The 16,340-nt window shown below is 38.2% G+C and overlaps 1 long non-coding RNA gene across 2 annotated transcripts in view; it reads left to right on the top strand.

Annotated features, from left to right (window-relative positions):
* The window catches only part of LOC141490063 (uncharacterized), a 91,450-nt gene that overhangs the window by 37,807 nt on the left and 37,303 nt on the right, over positions 1-16,340 (top strand). The window contains exon 2 of one of the 2 annotated variants that reach the window (XR_012469056.1): positions 5,688-5,818. The exons of the other annotated variant lie outside the window; for it this stretch is intronic. This is a non-coding gene — a long non-coding RNA (uncharacterized LOC141490063). The remainder of the gene's footprint in view (positions 1-5,687; positions 5,819-16,340) is intronic. 2 annotated transcript variants of the gene reach the window in all.

The raw sequence follows: 16,340 nt of genomic DNA, 5'->3' as shown, positions 1-16,340 counted from the left end.
GGTTTTTCTGGAATGTCAGTAGTGAAGGGGAGTGCCGTGAAATTGGGGTAGGTTTTTCAATCAAAACTAATCTAGGGGCAGCTAGGTGATGCAGTGGATAGAGCACCAGCCCTGGAGTCAGGAGTACCTGAGTTCAAATTTGACCTCAGACACTTAATAATTACCTAGCTGTGTGGCCTTGGGCGAGCCACTTAATCCCATTGCCTTGCAAAAACCTAAAAAAAAAACCCCCCTAATCTAGTCAACAAGTCTGAATGCCTACCAAAAGAAGTGAACAACAGGCTCATGACAAGGAGATTGCCATTTTCATGAAAACACCATGCCACCATCATCAGTGCCTATGCTCCCACCATGACAAATCTTGAAAAGAAAAGAAAAATTTTATGAAGACCTAGAAATCCTTATCACTAATGTGCCAAAAGGAGACAAGTTCATAATTCTGGTGACTTTTTATACTCAGACTCCTAGGTATCACAGAGAGTTCTTGGGAGGAATGGATTTGGAAACAGCAACAGCTTTGGTCACCTACTACTGAAGACTTATGCATCTCATGACCTTCTCATTACAAGCACTGTCTTCCATTTACCCAAGAGCAATAAAACTTCCTGGAAGCACCCTCATAGCTAAAATGGGTATCTAATAGTCTATGATTGTAAGAAGAGACAGATAGGATGTGAGAGTGACAAAGGCAATGTGTGGTGCAGATGATCACACATCCATCCTCTCCAAGCTAAATATTCACATTTAGTCAAAGCAGCATCCCCAAGATAAAGTGACTATCAAAAGAATTAATGTCAAGAAATTAGAGTGCCTTTCTTAGTGGAAACAGTTTGTTGCTAACTTGGAGGGAAAGTTGAGGTAATGCATAGTTGGCAACAGTGGAGCAGAACAGAAATTTCAGAGATTTGGTATACAACTTTGCATTTGCTCATCCAGACCTGTACACTTGCAAACATCAAGACTGATTTGACAAAAACAATGGGGAAATACTGCTAAATGAAAAATGAGAACACCACAGGGTTTACTAGCAGGCTGGTTCATCCATTTCTAAGAAGGCAGAATTTAATTCTATCAAAAATAAAGCTTAGAGAGAGTTGTAGGACACTTGGCTCAGTAAGAAGGCAGATGAAACTCAGTTTTGTGCATATAGTAACAATCCAAAATGCTTTTATGATACTGAAGGCTATTTATAGGCCAAAGAAATATGGTGCATCTCAACTACTTAGTGCTGATGGAGCCACACTGATAAATGATAGGGACATGAGCCTAGAGAAATAGGTTAAACACTTCCACAGTGTTCTTAACAGACTGTCATCCATCAATGCAGAAGCCATTTACCTTAACTTGAAGCCAATCAGTCTCTAGCTGATTCAATTCCAAATGAAGATGTTTTGAATGTCTCCATTGTCTATCTCTATAAAGGTAAAGAGAGATTGTTCTGTGTCAATCACAGGGATATTTCTCTTTTAAGTCATTACTGGTAAGATTCTTGCCAGTCCTCAATAGGCTGATCCTTCACCTGGAAGATGATCACCTCCCTGAAAGCCAATGTGGCAACAGAAAGGGTGGAGGAGCAGTTTATATGGTGTTTGCTGCCCCACAACTCCAGGAAAAATGAACAGAACAGAGGTCTGTATATAGTGTTGGTAGATTTGACCAAGGCCTTTGATACTGTCAGTTGTGAGGGTTTATGGAAAATTATGTCAAAATTTGGTTGCCCAGAGAATTTCATCAGTATTGTATATTGGTTTCATGTTGGCAGTTTGCCTGGGTTCTGGATAGTGGATGATGCTTTTGAGATTTCCTGGTCATCACTGGAGTGACTCAAGGATGTGTCCTTGCTCCCATGCTTTTTAGCATGATGTTCTCAGCCATGTTATTACTGTTCATCACTGGGGATGAACATTCAAGGTCAGCAAATTCTTCAACTTGAAAAAAAGGCTACAAGTCAAGACCAAAGTGGAGGGAATGTTGGTACATGATCTTCTGTTTGTGGATGACTGCCCTCAATGCAGCCTCTGTAGCTGAGATGCAACAGCATATGAATTAATTCTCTGCTGTTTGTGCTAATTTTGATCTAACAACTAATTACCAAACTAAAGGTCTTTGGAGCTGTTGTGCTGACCTCATTTCTATATACCGGTGAAACCTGGACAGTCTACCAATGCCATGTCAGGAAATTGAATCGCTTCCATTAAATCATAGGAAGATTCTGAAGATCACCTGGCAGGAGAAGATACCAGACCCTGAGGTCCTTTCTCAAGCTAAACATTCAAATGTTATTACAGCGAAGGCAACTATGGTAGGCTGGCCACATTTTTAGAATGCCAGAAGTATGCTTACTAAAGAAACTATTATATGGAGAACTCATAAAGGGCAAGCACTCACATCAGGGTCTGGAAAGAGCTCTCTCTCTCTCTCTCTCTCTCTCTCTCTCTCTCTCTCTCTCTCTCTCTCTCTCTCTCTCGGCAATGGGGTTAAGTGGCTTGCCCAAGGCCACACAGCTAGGTCATTATTAAGCGTCTGAGGCCGGATTTGAACTCAGGTCCTCCTGGCTCCAGGGCCAGTACTCTATCCACTGTGCCACCTAGCTGCCTAGGTCTCTCTTAAGAATTTTAGAATTTAGGGGTGGCTAAGTGGCGCAATGGATAAAGTACCGGCCCTGGAGTCAGGAGGACCTGAGTTCAAATCCGGCCCCAGACGCTTAATAATGACCTAGCTGTGTGGCCTTGGGCGAGCCACTTGACCCCATTTGCCTTGCAAAAACCGGAAAAAAAAAAGAATTTTAGAATTTAGATCGCACATCATGGCATGCCTTCATCAAAGAAAGTCCTGAGCTCTGTGAGCAATGCACCATTGAAACAGCTCAGACAAACTTATCTCAAACATGAGATAAGTAAATTGAGAGTACACATTCCAGGTGTTCACATGGATTATTTGTGCCCAGCCTACGGTAGAGCATTCCAAGCTCATATGGATCCAATTAGCTACAGTCAGACACACTAATTTGTCTCTCACATAGTGATGGCATTTTGGTTTTCTTTGATAATAAAGGACAAGTATCAATCAACCAACCTCCATGTTGATCCCTTTTTAGATTATTTGTGATTGTCCCTCCTTCTTTGTGAAAAGAATTTCAATATTATCTCTGATTTCTACTTTATTGGTTTTATAATATAATTGATTGAATGTTATATTGATTTTATACTTGAGTTCATTGGCCAACTAACTGAGCTGAACTCATCCTATTCAGAAAGCTGTTTTCCCTCTGAATTAGTTTAAAGATACAATTAAAGGAAAGTTGTTATCATTCATACCATTAGCCCCTGGGATATTTGGACCTGTCTGTAAACCCCAATCAGCTTAACCTGGTGCTAACCCCCCAAAAGACTTGTTGTCTGTCCTTGCCTGTCCTTGTGCAATTAGGGAGATTTTGTTTTTCCCAAGGAAGACAGCTAGCTTGGGAGTATTGATCTTCTGACCAAGATCACAAGAAGCAGATGAGTCCTTTAAAGCAATTAGCATTCCTTAATTTTCAGAGAGGAGCATGACTAGCAACACCTGATGCCAATCTACTTTTCTTAGTAGAACAATGATAATGTGCCTAGACCCCGTTCTTTCTTGTGTGTCATTGAAGAGGATTCCTTCCCCTCCCAATTCTGGGGGTCACTGAACTTGCTGAGAAGGCCAATCTGTTATACTTTGTTTACGTTTATACATGTCACTGTTAGTACAGTGTTAGCTTTTAGCATGTGCTTCAGTTTACCTTCATTTAATTTATTCATGAGTTTATTGTCCTCTATCATTGTTACTTGCATTAGTGCATTAGGAGACAACTGTCATCACCTACATATACTTCTATGTGGGTGAGGATTTATCTGAGGGATTCCTTTTCACTCACTCACATACCTTCTTAAATGAAATATAATCACATATTAAAATCTATGGTACAGATAAGAAGTATTATCAGAAAATACATAGTGGAAAGATAGCTGTAGGGATGACTGTAGAGTGATCTGAGTTGGCTGAGAAAGTATGGGTAAGAGAAACAACATATACTTACTTTTTAACTGATGCAAAGTGAAGTGAGGAGAACCAGAAGAACAATGTACACAGTAACAGCAATATTGTATGATGATCAACTGTGAATGACTTAACTATGCCCAGTATTATAGTGATCCAAGACAATTTCAAATGATTCCTATGAAAAATGGGATCTACATCCAGAGAAAGAACTGACAAAGTCTGAATGCAAATCAAAACATACCATTTTTCATTTTTTTACTTCTTTCACTTGACTAATATGAAAATATTTGGCCAAACAATTAATAACAGGATAACACAAGTTTTCCACCAACCAGCACCACACTATCCATATATAAAACCATTGATTACAGTAAATGGAGAAATATCGAATGCTTAAATTCATTTACTCTGGCAGTATATTTTCTAGGGAAATACACATAGATGACGAGGTTGACATACACACATTGCTAGATCTAGCTCAATATTTCAGAGGCTCTGAAAGAAAGCTTGAGAGAGGAGAGGCATTAGACTATCTATACCAAACTGAAGGTTTACAGAGCTACTGTGCCGACCTTATTGTTGCATGCTTGTGAAACATGAAGAATATAACGGTGTCATGTCTGGAAACAAATCGCTTCCATCTCAATTGTCTTAGGAAGATTTTGAAGATCACCTGGCAAGAAAAGGTACCAGCTGACCTGTCAAATATTCAAACTCTACTGTGGAGAGCACAGCTCTGATGGGCTGGCCAGGTTGTTCAAATGCCAATCATACATTTACTTAAAAGACTTTTGCAGAGAATTTACACAAGGCAAGTGCTCACGTGGAAGTCAGAAGAAGCAATATAAGGACACTCTGAAGGTGTCTCTGATGTCTTTGGAATTGACTGTGAGACACAGGAGACTCTGGCAATGGATTGCTCAGCAAGGCACATCTATATCAAAGAGAAAAGCAGAATTGTTGTAGCTCAAAAGATCATTAATTGCAAATTAAGAGTTGAAGGAGGGAGAGAGAAAATTTAGTACTCAGAATTTTAAAAAAATCAATGTTAAAAAATTTCTTTACATGTAATTGGAGAAAAATTATTTTAAAAGAGAGTCAACTTATCATAGGACCAAGAGTACTTACTATACTTGGCATCAGATCACAAAGGTTTGTCATGAAACCCTGCCTCTGCTAATTATTAGTTTTTGAACTCGAGCCAGTTAGTTAATGATTCAGCTTCAGTTTCTTCATCTGTAAAATGGGTTCACAGTCTCCTTCTCATGGTAGTTAAGCATATAGGGCTTTGAAAATCTCTAAGGTATTATGAACACAAGGACCAAAGAGAGAGGGATATCCTGTTCTCCAGATACTTATGTTTATGGAAAACACTAGTGCTTGGACTAAACACTGAAACACCAAAAAAGACCTCCTTGATAAGATCCATCCAGAAGCCTAACTATCCACATGAGAAAAATCAAATAAAAAGTATGAATAGGGTCCAGATCATGAATCACAGAATCTCAGAGTTTGAAGGGATCTCAGAGAATATGATACTTTTCTTGCCCATATCTGACCATAAAATCCCTTAATAATATTGTTATAGAGTGCTCATCCTTCTTTTGGATGAAGTATGGTAAACTTTATCTTCTGAGAATGTATTTCTTTGAATCAAACAGAAATATTTCTTTATGCAACTTCCAAACATTGGTCCTGGTTCTGCCTTCTATAACTAAACAGAAGAAATCTAATTTATGTTTAATGGAACATGGATTTTCAATTGTCTTCCTCTACATCTTTTGTTATCGAGGTAAGTGTCCCCAGTGTAGTGGAGTGGTTTATAGTTGGAAACAAAACAAAACAACAAACAAAACAATCCCATCCCTTTTTATTATCCTTAGCCTTTCTCATCTTGGGCAGTTAGATGGTACTGGGGAACACATAGAGCACTGGGTCTGGAGTCAGGTAAGACTTAACTTTCCTTGAGTTCAAATCTGACCTCAAACACTACCTAAGCAGGGTGATCCTGGATAAGCCACTTCACCTTGTTTACCTCAGTTTCTTCATTTGTAAAATGAGCTGGAGAAGGAAATGCCAAATCACTCCAGGATCATTGCCAAGAAAATTTCTAAATTGGGTCATGAAGAGTCAAATATGACTGAACTGCAGCAACCTTTCTTCTCAGCCTCAATTAATGTGAAACTTTACCTTTCCTTGCCCTTTAAGGCTACCTTTCATGTATCCTATATTTATCTTGTATGGTCAGGTTCTTTATATGTTGTCTGCTCCATTCCAATGAAAGCTCCTTGAGGGAAGGATAGGATTGTTTTTGTGTATCCCTGTGTCTTTTGTTTTGCTCTTTCACTTTGTATATATCCAGAGCCTAGCATCCTTAAGAAGTACATGTTGATTGACAGATAAATTCATAGAATCTCGGGATTTTAAAGTTGGAAGTAATCTCAGTGTACATCTAGTTCAACCCATGTCTGAAAGAAATGGCTGCCACTCAACCAGCTGACAGGATGATAATAATAATAATAATAATATTACTAATTTATATAATCTGTTAAGTTTACATATGTTAAATTTCACTTGATCCTTACACAACCCTGAGAGGGAAATGGTACTATTTTCCCATTTTACAGATGAAGAAACAGAGGTAGATAGAATTTAAGTTATAAATAACAATTACAATAACATTTATATAGCTTTTTAAATGATGTAAATTTTATTTTATTCATTTTATTTTACCAGTAACCATGGTAGGTGCTATGGTATTCTCATTTTTTTTTGGCAAGGTAATCAGGGGTAAGTGACTTGCTCAGGGTCACATAGCTAGTAAGTATCAGATGTTTGAGATTGAATTTGAACTCAGGTTCTCCTGACTACAGGGCTGGTGCTCTATTCACTGCACCACCTAGCTACCCCTATTATTCTCATTATAAAGAGGAGAAAATTGAGGCTGAGAGATTAAATAATAAGGCTAGACTCGAACCCAGATTTTCCTTATACCAAATCCAACACTCTTGGCACTGCCTCTCTGTTCTACCTCCCACCCCCCCGATGCTTTTTTCAATGTGTGCGTCTCATAATCCCCTTCTTGTGAAAGGAAGGTAAGAAGGTGAATTTTCTCAGCTCTTCAACAGGTCAATATTAATCATTAAAATTTTATAGATAATCAGCTTGATTTTATAGTGAATAGAGTGCCAGATGTACAGTCAGGAAGACCTGGGTTCAAATTTAGCCTCATACCAGCTCTACGAACCTGGGCAAGTTACTTTGTCTGCCTCATTTTCTCCATCTGTGAAATGGAGATAATGATAGTACCCACCTCCCAGGGAACCTATGAAGTGAAATGAGATCACACTTTTAAAGCACTTTGTAAACCTTAAAAATCTATATAAATGCTGGTTATTGGTCCAGATGGTGCAGTGAATAGAGTGGTGGGCCAAAGTCAGGAAGACTCATCTTCTGACTCAGATACTTACTACCTGAATGACCCTTAATTTACTATCTTTGCCTCTATTTTTTATTTGTAAAATGAACTGGAGAAGGAAATGGCAAACCACTGTAGTATTTTTGCCAAGAAAAGCCAAAAGGAGTCATGAAGACACTCAAATTCATGTATTTTAGTGGATTTTTGAATTATGGTTCCTTACCTTGGAGATGGGATGAGATGGGGTTGGATACAAGAGACAAACCTCAGTAGAAAGAGAAGAGTTAAACTTCCACCTTCTTACACCCTGCTCTCTCTCTCTCTCTCTCTCTCTTTCTCCCCCCTCCCCCTCTTCCTGCCCAGGACACAGACTGTAGAAAAAAGAGCATGAAAGTTATAGGAGAAAATTCTGGAAATTGTTCGTCTAGTCCTCCTGGAGGCCTAGGAGACCCCACTATCCTCCACTAAGGACCTTTTTCTCTTTTCATGTTGACCTAACTATTTTCTTTTAGAAAAGTACAAAAAAAAAGTTAAGAACTAAAGCTAAAGTCCAAAAGGATTAAGGGTGATAACCAGATTTAAGTCTATTTAAGATCTTTGCTTCCCTAGTCCCTTTAAGAGATTAGAGTTCCTAGCAACCCTCTTCTCCATTTCCTAAAGGGATTAGGGTATTGATCAAAGACAGAAAGTCTCGGATTACTTGTTATGCCTTGAGTAACTGGGTAGGAAGAGCCCCTTCGAGGAGTGGGCAAGAAGCATTGGGTGCTTTTTAAGAAATTGATTCTTGGTGCAGCTAGGTGGCCCAGTGGATAGAGCACTGGCCCTGGAGTCAGGAGGACCTGAGTTCAAATCTGACCCCAGACACTTGATAGTTACCTAGCTGTGTGCAAGCCACTTAACCCCATTGCCTTGAAAAAACTAAAAAAAAAATGATTCTCCAAAAGATAAGTTCAAAATTAAGTGACTATTTCTCTGGATTGATGAAGCAAAAGTTTAACTTTTACCCAACCTTGAGAGGTATAATGATGTTTTATCATTGTAATATTTTCTTGTGCTCAAGAATCTTATAAATATTACTTCAAAATGTTTTATATTGTTGAGAGATTGCCAAGGACAAGAGAACACTGCCAGTTTAGATATTTCTCTCTCTAAACTAAAAAAAAATCTTTGATTAGAATAAATGTTAAATTAATTAAAAATGTTTCTGGCAGGTTTGTGCCTAAAATGCAGATTATAGTATTAATATGTTTTCTTTGACAACTGTTTCTTTTGGCAAAGTAACTTTTCATTATATTTAGTTCCATAGTATCAGAGATTTTAAAGTGGAATGAATCTTAGAGATTATTGAGTCCAGTCTCATAGGAAACAGGTCTAGAAAGATTATGTCATTTATTCAGGGTCATCCAGTTAGTGTAAATGTTTGAGGTATGATTCAAAACAAGACTCTTCTGACTCTCTGTCTACTGTAACACACTTGATAGGCACCTACCTTGTTTCTAATTTTTTGCTACTACAAAAAGTATCACAAAGACATTTGGAAGTACATTTGTTATCTTTGTGTCTTTGATATCTTCTCTGAATCCAATGGTCAGTAAGACTATTTAAGAGTCAGAAGGTGGAGAATGGTCTTGTGACAGTGATAAAAGGTGCATGGAACCCTTTTGCAATGCCCCTCAAACCCCCCGATTCACTCTTAAGTTGTTTCCTCCAGGGACAACTATCAACATTGCAGGTACTCTCTGGGGCTTTTATTCCTGAAACTATAGCTCATCATTAGGAACCACACCATCCTTCAAAATCTTATCAGCCTTGGTCCTTGTGCTTCTTCAGTACCCTCTGCCCTTATCTCACTGACTAGAGGGCAGAGAGAAGACTTCCCCTCCAAATCTCTATTTAAAGGGAGTCCCCAGTCAACCATTTCTTCATTTCCCACCAGGTTGTTCTCCAGGTTGGATTTCTCTATTTTTACCCCCCCTTTGCTCCCCCCAAATCAGTGCCTTCCTTTCCTTTCCCCCATACTACATTTCAAATTCCATTAGATTATCTAGAATGTAGAAGTTTATTATTAGTATAGTGCTTAGAACATAGTAGTACTTAATGTTTATCCACAGACTGATCATAGTCTTGGCCTTAAGCTAATTGTGTTCTCTGGCTGACTAATGGAAAGGTAGATGCATTTGGGTCTCATGGACTACTAGGGGTACCTACAGCACCTTGTAACTGAGGCAGTCATTCCCTAGGGGATCTAATTTGTAAGTGCCAGCTGAAGTTGGAGATAGTTTGAGCACCTTGGAAATCTTTTAGCAGAGGTTGGACAATCGCTTGTCTTTTTGTGTATGGGTTGCACTAGATGGTAGTTGAGATTCCTTCAAATTCTTGAATTGTGTGAGAGTCCAAAGGAGCTCTACAGGATAATGAAATCTAGAAATTGGGGCAAGAGTGATCCTGGTTATATGATACAATGAGTTTCAGAGTGAGGGAGGTGTTTCGGGGTTAGGTAGGAGGGTGATTGTAGTGATTGTGTAGTTGGGTTTTTTTTTTCAGTTTTCAATTTTTGTATTTGTTTTTTTTTCTAATTCTTTTTTTCTTTTATTAAAGATTTTGAGTTTTATGATTTTCCCCCAATTTTACTTCCCTCCCCCCCCACAGAAAGCAATCTGTCAGTCTTTACTTTGTTTCCATGTTGTACAGTGATCCAAATTGAGTGTGATGAGAGAGAAATCATATCCTTAAAGAAGAAACAAAAAGTATAAGAGATTAGTTGTTTCTTCTTGATACCCCAAGGTATCAAGGGTAATATATTTTATTTTATTTTTTTAGGTTTTTTCAAGGCAGGGGTTAAGTGACTTGTCCAAGGCCACACAGCTAGGCAATTATTAAGTGTCTGAGGCCAGATTTGAACTCAGGTACTCCTGACTCCAGGGCTGGTGCTCTATCCACTGTGCCACCTAGCCATACCCAAGGAGGTATTTATCCCAGGGAGGTCAAGTCAGAAAGAAAGATGCACCGAAATATTCCTAATAGCAGTTTTTATGTTAGCAAAGAATTAGATACAAAGGTTATGAATCAAGATTGGAGAGAGACAGACCTGAGATCTAGTGTAGAGACAGACTGTTTATGAAGATAAGATGCTGAACTGGTTGCCAATCTTCTCTCATCCAAACTATTTCCCTCCTCTCCTTTGTCTCTCCCTGGAATCTGCCCATAGAATGAGAGTAGTGAATTGTGAGGGCCTGAGCTTCTCTAGTTTCTGTTTCTGGAAGGACAGGGCGATAGGCTGATTTTTTTCCCCAACATTTACAAAGAGCCCTAGAAAATAATGTTTCAGCCATAGCTTGGGTACAATCTTTAATTTTTTTAATTTACTTAAAATAATAGATTTAAATATTTGGGCATAGTACTTAGAAAACTGGAAAAACCCCAGACTGGTGATGTGTTCCTCAGCACTTCTACTTAGAGCAATTAATTTATTTTGGTTTTGTAAGGCAGTGGGATTAAGTGACTTGCCCAAGGTCACACAGCTAAGTATTAAGTGTCCGAGGCCAGATTTGAACTTAGATCCTACTGACTTCAGGGTCAGTGCTCTATCTACTGTGCCACCTAGATTCCCCAGAATAATTTAATTTTTTTAGAAAATCCCCCACTTTATCAAGCTGAACGTTTAAGGGAACTCCTGCTGACCTTCTTTGTCCAAACCTGATATGTCTGATTTCTTCCCAGCTAGTTCTTTCTCATTACAGGACAAGGAAATGGTCTGAAAACTTATGGGTAGAAGAAAAATAACAGTTCACCTTGCACCTGGTTTCCTCAGAGCCCCAGTCAAATTCTGCCTTGGATCAATGCAATTCTGAAACGTTTGTTAAAGTTGCATCGATTGTATTCACAGTCAGAAGCTATAATCAAAAAAGTTTGTCTGCCAACACGGCTTTATTAGCCATGAAATGATTTTTTTTCATGAATTATTGAGAGACTCAAAGTTTAATAAAGCTAGAGGCGTAAAAATGTTAGAAATGGGTTAGGGTTGGTTTTCTCTCTCCTGGGGAAGGACTTTTTCCATTCTGGTCTATGGGATTCTGAATTGGCTAAAGTAGCTAATCTCCACTAGGCCTAGTCTCTGTGGTAAAATAAAGGCCCATTATTCTAAGAGAGGAAGGATATATAAGACACACTGTTTTTCAAAAAAATTGGGATCTAAAAAATAGAAACATCATATACAGTGGTTATAGATTTTTTTACTTGCAATTTCCCAATTTTTTGAACTTATTGTCTTTGCGCTCACTGTTTTGCATTTGTTACCAGTATATTAGGCTACATTTTGCCATGTTCTGCCCAGAAATAGCTCAGAAAAGATATGTGTCCAGTGCTAAATTCAAGTTCAAAGGCATTCAGTTTGCAAAAGTGAATGGAAATCATGTTGCTGAACATCAGTTTGGTCCTCCTCCAATTGAGAAAAGAATCCGAGACTAGCCAAAGGAAGAAGAAACCCAACTGAAAATGGCTGGGCAGAAGGAGGCCATGAGAGGCAAGTCACAGTCAAATGGTTTGAATTAGAGGGGGAATTGAAGAGAGGGATGGAAGAGCAAAGGGTCATTGGAATTCCTGTGTCCACAAAGATGGTTCATCAGAGGCCAGAAGAATTGTGGATGAAAAAGAAGTGACTGATTTCAAAGGAGGACACAACTGATGCTTCAGGTTGATGAAATGGAATGGACTAAGCATGTGTCCATGCACCCGACTTGCCCAGGGAGAGCTTGTGGTCAGCCACAGAGCAGAGCACAGGCAGGAGAGCAGTCAGACCTCTCCTAACACAGGGATTTGTCATCAACACAGATGAGGATGAGCTAATGGATGGGAGTTTTGACAGTGATGAGGAGTTGTATGAATTTTAGGATGAATAAAACTTGAGTTCTCAATAACTTTATGTAATACTTTTTTTTTTCCAAATTTTGGGCCCCCAAATTAAGGTGCATCTTATACATGGGGAAATATGGTAAATATGAGATATTGTTATTACTAACCTGGGCATTTTCTTACAAGAAAATTTCTGAGCTTAGGCATTCATTGAATAGACATTTGTTAAAAGCTTGCTAGGCTTTAGGGACACAAAAACCAAAATGAAATTTCTACTTTTTGTTTTGCAAGGCAATGGGGTTAAATGATTTGTCCAAGGTCAATCAGCTAAGTAATTATTAAGTGTCTGAGATCCTCCCTGACTTCAGGGTCAGTGCTCTATTTACCATACCACCCAGCTACCCTATTTTATTCTTAAAACTACATCTTCCTGTCTTGGAGGCAGCTAAGTGGTTCAATGTCTGAAGTGCTGAGTTCAAATTTGACCTCAGATACTTGATAGCTAGGTGACCCTGGGTGAGTCACTTAAGCCTGTTTGCCTCAGTTTCTTCATCTGTAAAATGAACTGGAGAAGGAAATGTCAAACCCAGTATTTTTGCCAAGAAAGTCCCAAATGGGGTCATGAAGAGTGAGATATGACTGATCAACAATTGCCTCTTTTACCTAGCCTGAATATGGTGATCCCACTACACATCTGCAAGGACCTACCTACTCTGTTTCCAGCCTGGCCTATTTTTCATTCCTTCCTTCTTTCAATAAGTTGGTGAATGCTTTTCTCCTAATGGCTCATATTGTTGATGTCTGATTTAGTGCAGATCAGCATTATAGTTCTGAACTCACCAATCAAGAGATTGGCCAATCTCAATCTCCCCAGTAAGTGCTTGTCTTTGAGGAGTTTTACATTTAACTTCTTGCTAACACTTAGATTCTTCATCAATAAAATGGAGAACTTGAACTAGGCAGAGATATGCTGGTAAATGTTTAAAAACTGGTTCTTTGAAAAAAAATGTGCATGAAACACTTTAAAATTTAATTGGAATATTAACATTTTCTCCCTCACTTTCTTAAGTCAAATAAATAAACAAAAACCAAAACAAAACCAATCCTGATTTGTAGTGTTTTCTGATTTCCAAGGTGTGAATGCTCACACTTAAATTTAACAATCAACTTCCCATAGCTGGCTCAAACTGGCTCTACCACATCCCTGGGATTAGGTAATTCCTACTGTCTCTTCTCTCCCCTAGGTCTTCTAGATCTAACATTTTATGTCTTATGAAATTTAAAAAAATGGTTTTTGCTGGATATTTTTTGTTTTCATATTCTCTTCCTTTCTAAACCAGTCCTTCCCCCTACCTACTCTAGTGACATACACCTGGAACAGACTTTAAAACCAGGGCAAAAAAAAGACATTTTAGCAAAAATAATTAATATATCCATTGATGGCAATATATAAGACATTATACACTCATATATGTATAGTCTCCCACCTCTGTAAAAAGGGAAAGAGATATAAAGAGGGTATATTCTATAGTCTAAGACACAAATAGCATTTTGTGATTTTTTTTTTTGATAGGATAATAGGGTTTGGCCATTAGCTTTTGAGAAGCTTGCAAGAAGAAAGGGCATATCATATATAGAAGTCTGGACATGTCATTTAATTTGTCTCAGTTTTCTCATCTGTAAAATGGGGATATTAGCACTTGCCTCCCAAGGTTGTTACAAGTTTAAAATGAGTTATTTGTAAGGTGCTTTGAAAAGCTTAAAACTATACAAATACTAGCTATTGTGTATGTGAAAAAAATCCAACTTCATCCACAAAGTAACAAATAATTAAGTCAGAACAATGCAAAACCAATACAAAAGGGCTCAAGGAGATTGGGGGGGGGGGATTGCTCAGAATTGTGTGGAGTAAGTCAGAGAAGACAGGGGAATTTTGAGTAGTTAAAGGGAGGCAAAAATGAAGCATTCCTGGTGAGGGAATCAATAGGGACAAAATGCTACGAAGACAATTTTAATCTTTTGTGTGTCATAACCAATTTGGTGATGCCTAAGAATCCCCTCTCAGAATAATTGCATAATATAAAATACATGGGATTGTAAAGGAATCCAATATTGAAATGTGAATAAAAAAAGGAAAAAAATTTATATAACTATTATATATTTAAAAGGAATAGCAAGTTGTACATAATAGATTTGCAGTTTCATGTATAATCTTTTTTTATTATATTTGTTTTATAAATGCTTATTTTTTCCATATTTAAAATGATAATAATAACAATAAAGTATGATTATCAATTTTTTAAAAAGTTCACAAGATCCCAGGTTAAGAAGTCATGGCCTATAGTAAAGAATAAACAAATCTCTACCACTGCTGGGTCTATACCTTGAAGAGATCATGGAAAAGGGTAAAAATAACACTTGTACAAAAATATTCATAGTAGCCCTGTTTGTGGTGGCAAAGAATTGGAAATTGGCTGAACAAATTGTGGTATATGTATGTTATGGAACACTCTTGTTCTATTAGAAACCAGGAGGGATGGGAATTCAGGGAAGCCTGGAAGCATTTGCATGAACTGATGCTGAGAGAGATGAGCAGAACCAGAAAAACATTGTACATCCTACCAGCAACATGGGGTGATGATCAATCTTAATGGACTTGCTCTTCCATCAATGCAACAGTCAGGGACAATTTTGGGCTTTCTGCAGTGGAGAATACCATCTATATCCAAAGAAAGAATTGTGGAATTTAAACAAAGACCAAAGACTATTACCTTTAAATTTAAAAAAAAAGGTATCTTATTATGTTTTTTTTTTTGTTTTAGTTTTTTGCAAGGCAATGGGGTAGCGGCTTGCCCAAGGCCACACAGCTAGGTAATTATTAAGTGTCTGAGGCTGGATTTGAACTTAGGTACTCTTGACTCCAGGGCCAATGCTCTATCCACTGTGCCACCTAGCCGCCCCATCTTATTATGTTTTGCTATCTCTTATATTTTATTATTTCCTTAAGGATATGATTTCTCTCTCAACACATTCAATTTTGATCAATGTATAGCATGGAAACAATGTAAAGACTATCAGACTGCCTTCTATGAGGGGTGAAGGGTGGGAAGCAAGATTGGGGGGAAATTGGCATATCCCCCCCAAAAAGAATAAACAAATCTCTTAGGAATGTCAGCAAGCAGATGAGTTTAGTTAGAGGGAAGCAATTCTCTCTTGTATAGTAGAAAGAGTACTGAATTTGGAGCCCCCCAGCCTCCTAGATTCTAGTCCTGATTCTGCCAAATATTCATGTGATCTTGGGTTAGCATTATTGAACCATTTGGGTTGCCTCTCTCAGAGTACTATTTCCCTCACCAGGGGGTTGCAAGCTTCAATGAAACAATGATGTCATTGCTATTATTATTACTAATATTTTTAAGCTGCTTACTATGGGCCAGATACTGTATTGGGTCCTCACAATAACCCTGAGATGTAGGTACTTTGATTATCTCCAATTTACAGAGGAGTAAACTGAGGCAAATAAACATCAAGTAACTTGTTCAGCTAGTGTCAGAAGCTGGATTTCAACTTAGGTTTACTTGATTCCAGTGTCCTAGGAATCTATAAACTGTTGTAAAAACCAGAGTTGTTAGCTGGCATTTTGGGGTAAGGCACATACAATGACATCCAGGGGAAGGACTCCTGAATCTGCCTTTAAATCAATCATTGGAGTGTTAGATTAAGTGTTTATTGGAGCCATCTCTAAACTGTGTATTAGTACAACATCATACTAATCAATATAAAATCATAACTCTTTACAGGAGAATGGAGAAGACTCCTGTCATGCCATTTTTTTTTAAAGGGAGTATCCTTGGAAACTAGCACTGTGGGGGGAGTTGTTGGGATATAAGAAAAATGGAAAACTGGAAGGGTACAAGGAACAGAGTTCATATCTGAACTGGAGTACATTTTTGTACCCTCTAAATCTCAGTGCTCTTGGGATAAGACCTGATAGTGCCACCCTAGTTACAACTGGGATGCAAGATATGATGATGATGATAAGAGT

This window comes from Macrotis lagotis, chromosome 5, assembly GCF_037893015.1.
Source record: "Macrotis lagotis isolate mMagLag1 chromosome 5, bilby.v1.9.chrom.fasta, whole genome shotgun sequence".
NCBI classification, from domain to species: Eukaryota; Metazoa; Chordata; class Mammalia; order Peramelemorphia; family Peramelidae; genus Macrotis; species Macrotis lagotis.
The sequence above is the reverse complement of the archived record's forward strand: the minus strand, read 5'-3'. Positions and strand labels throughout refer to the sequence as shown.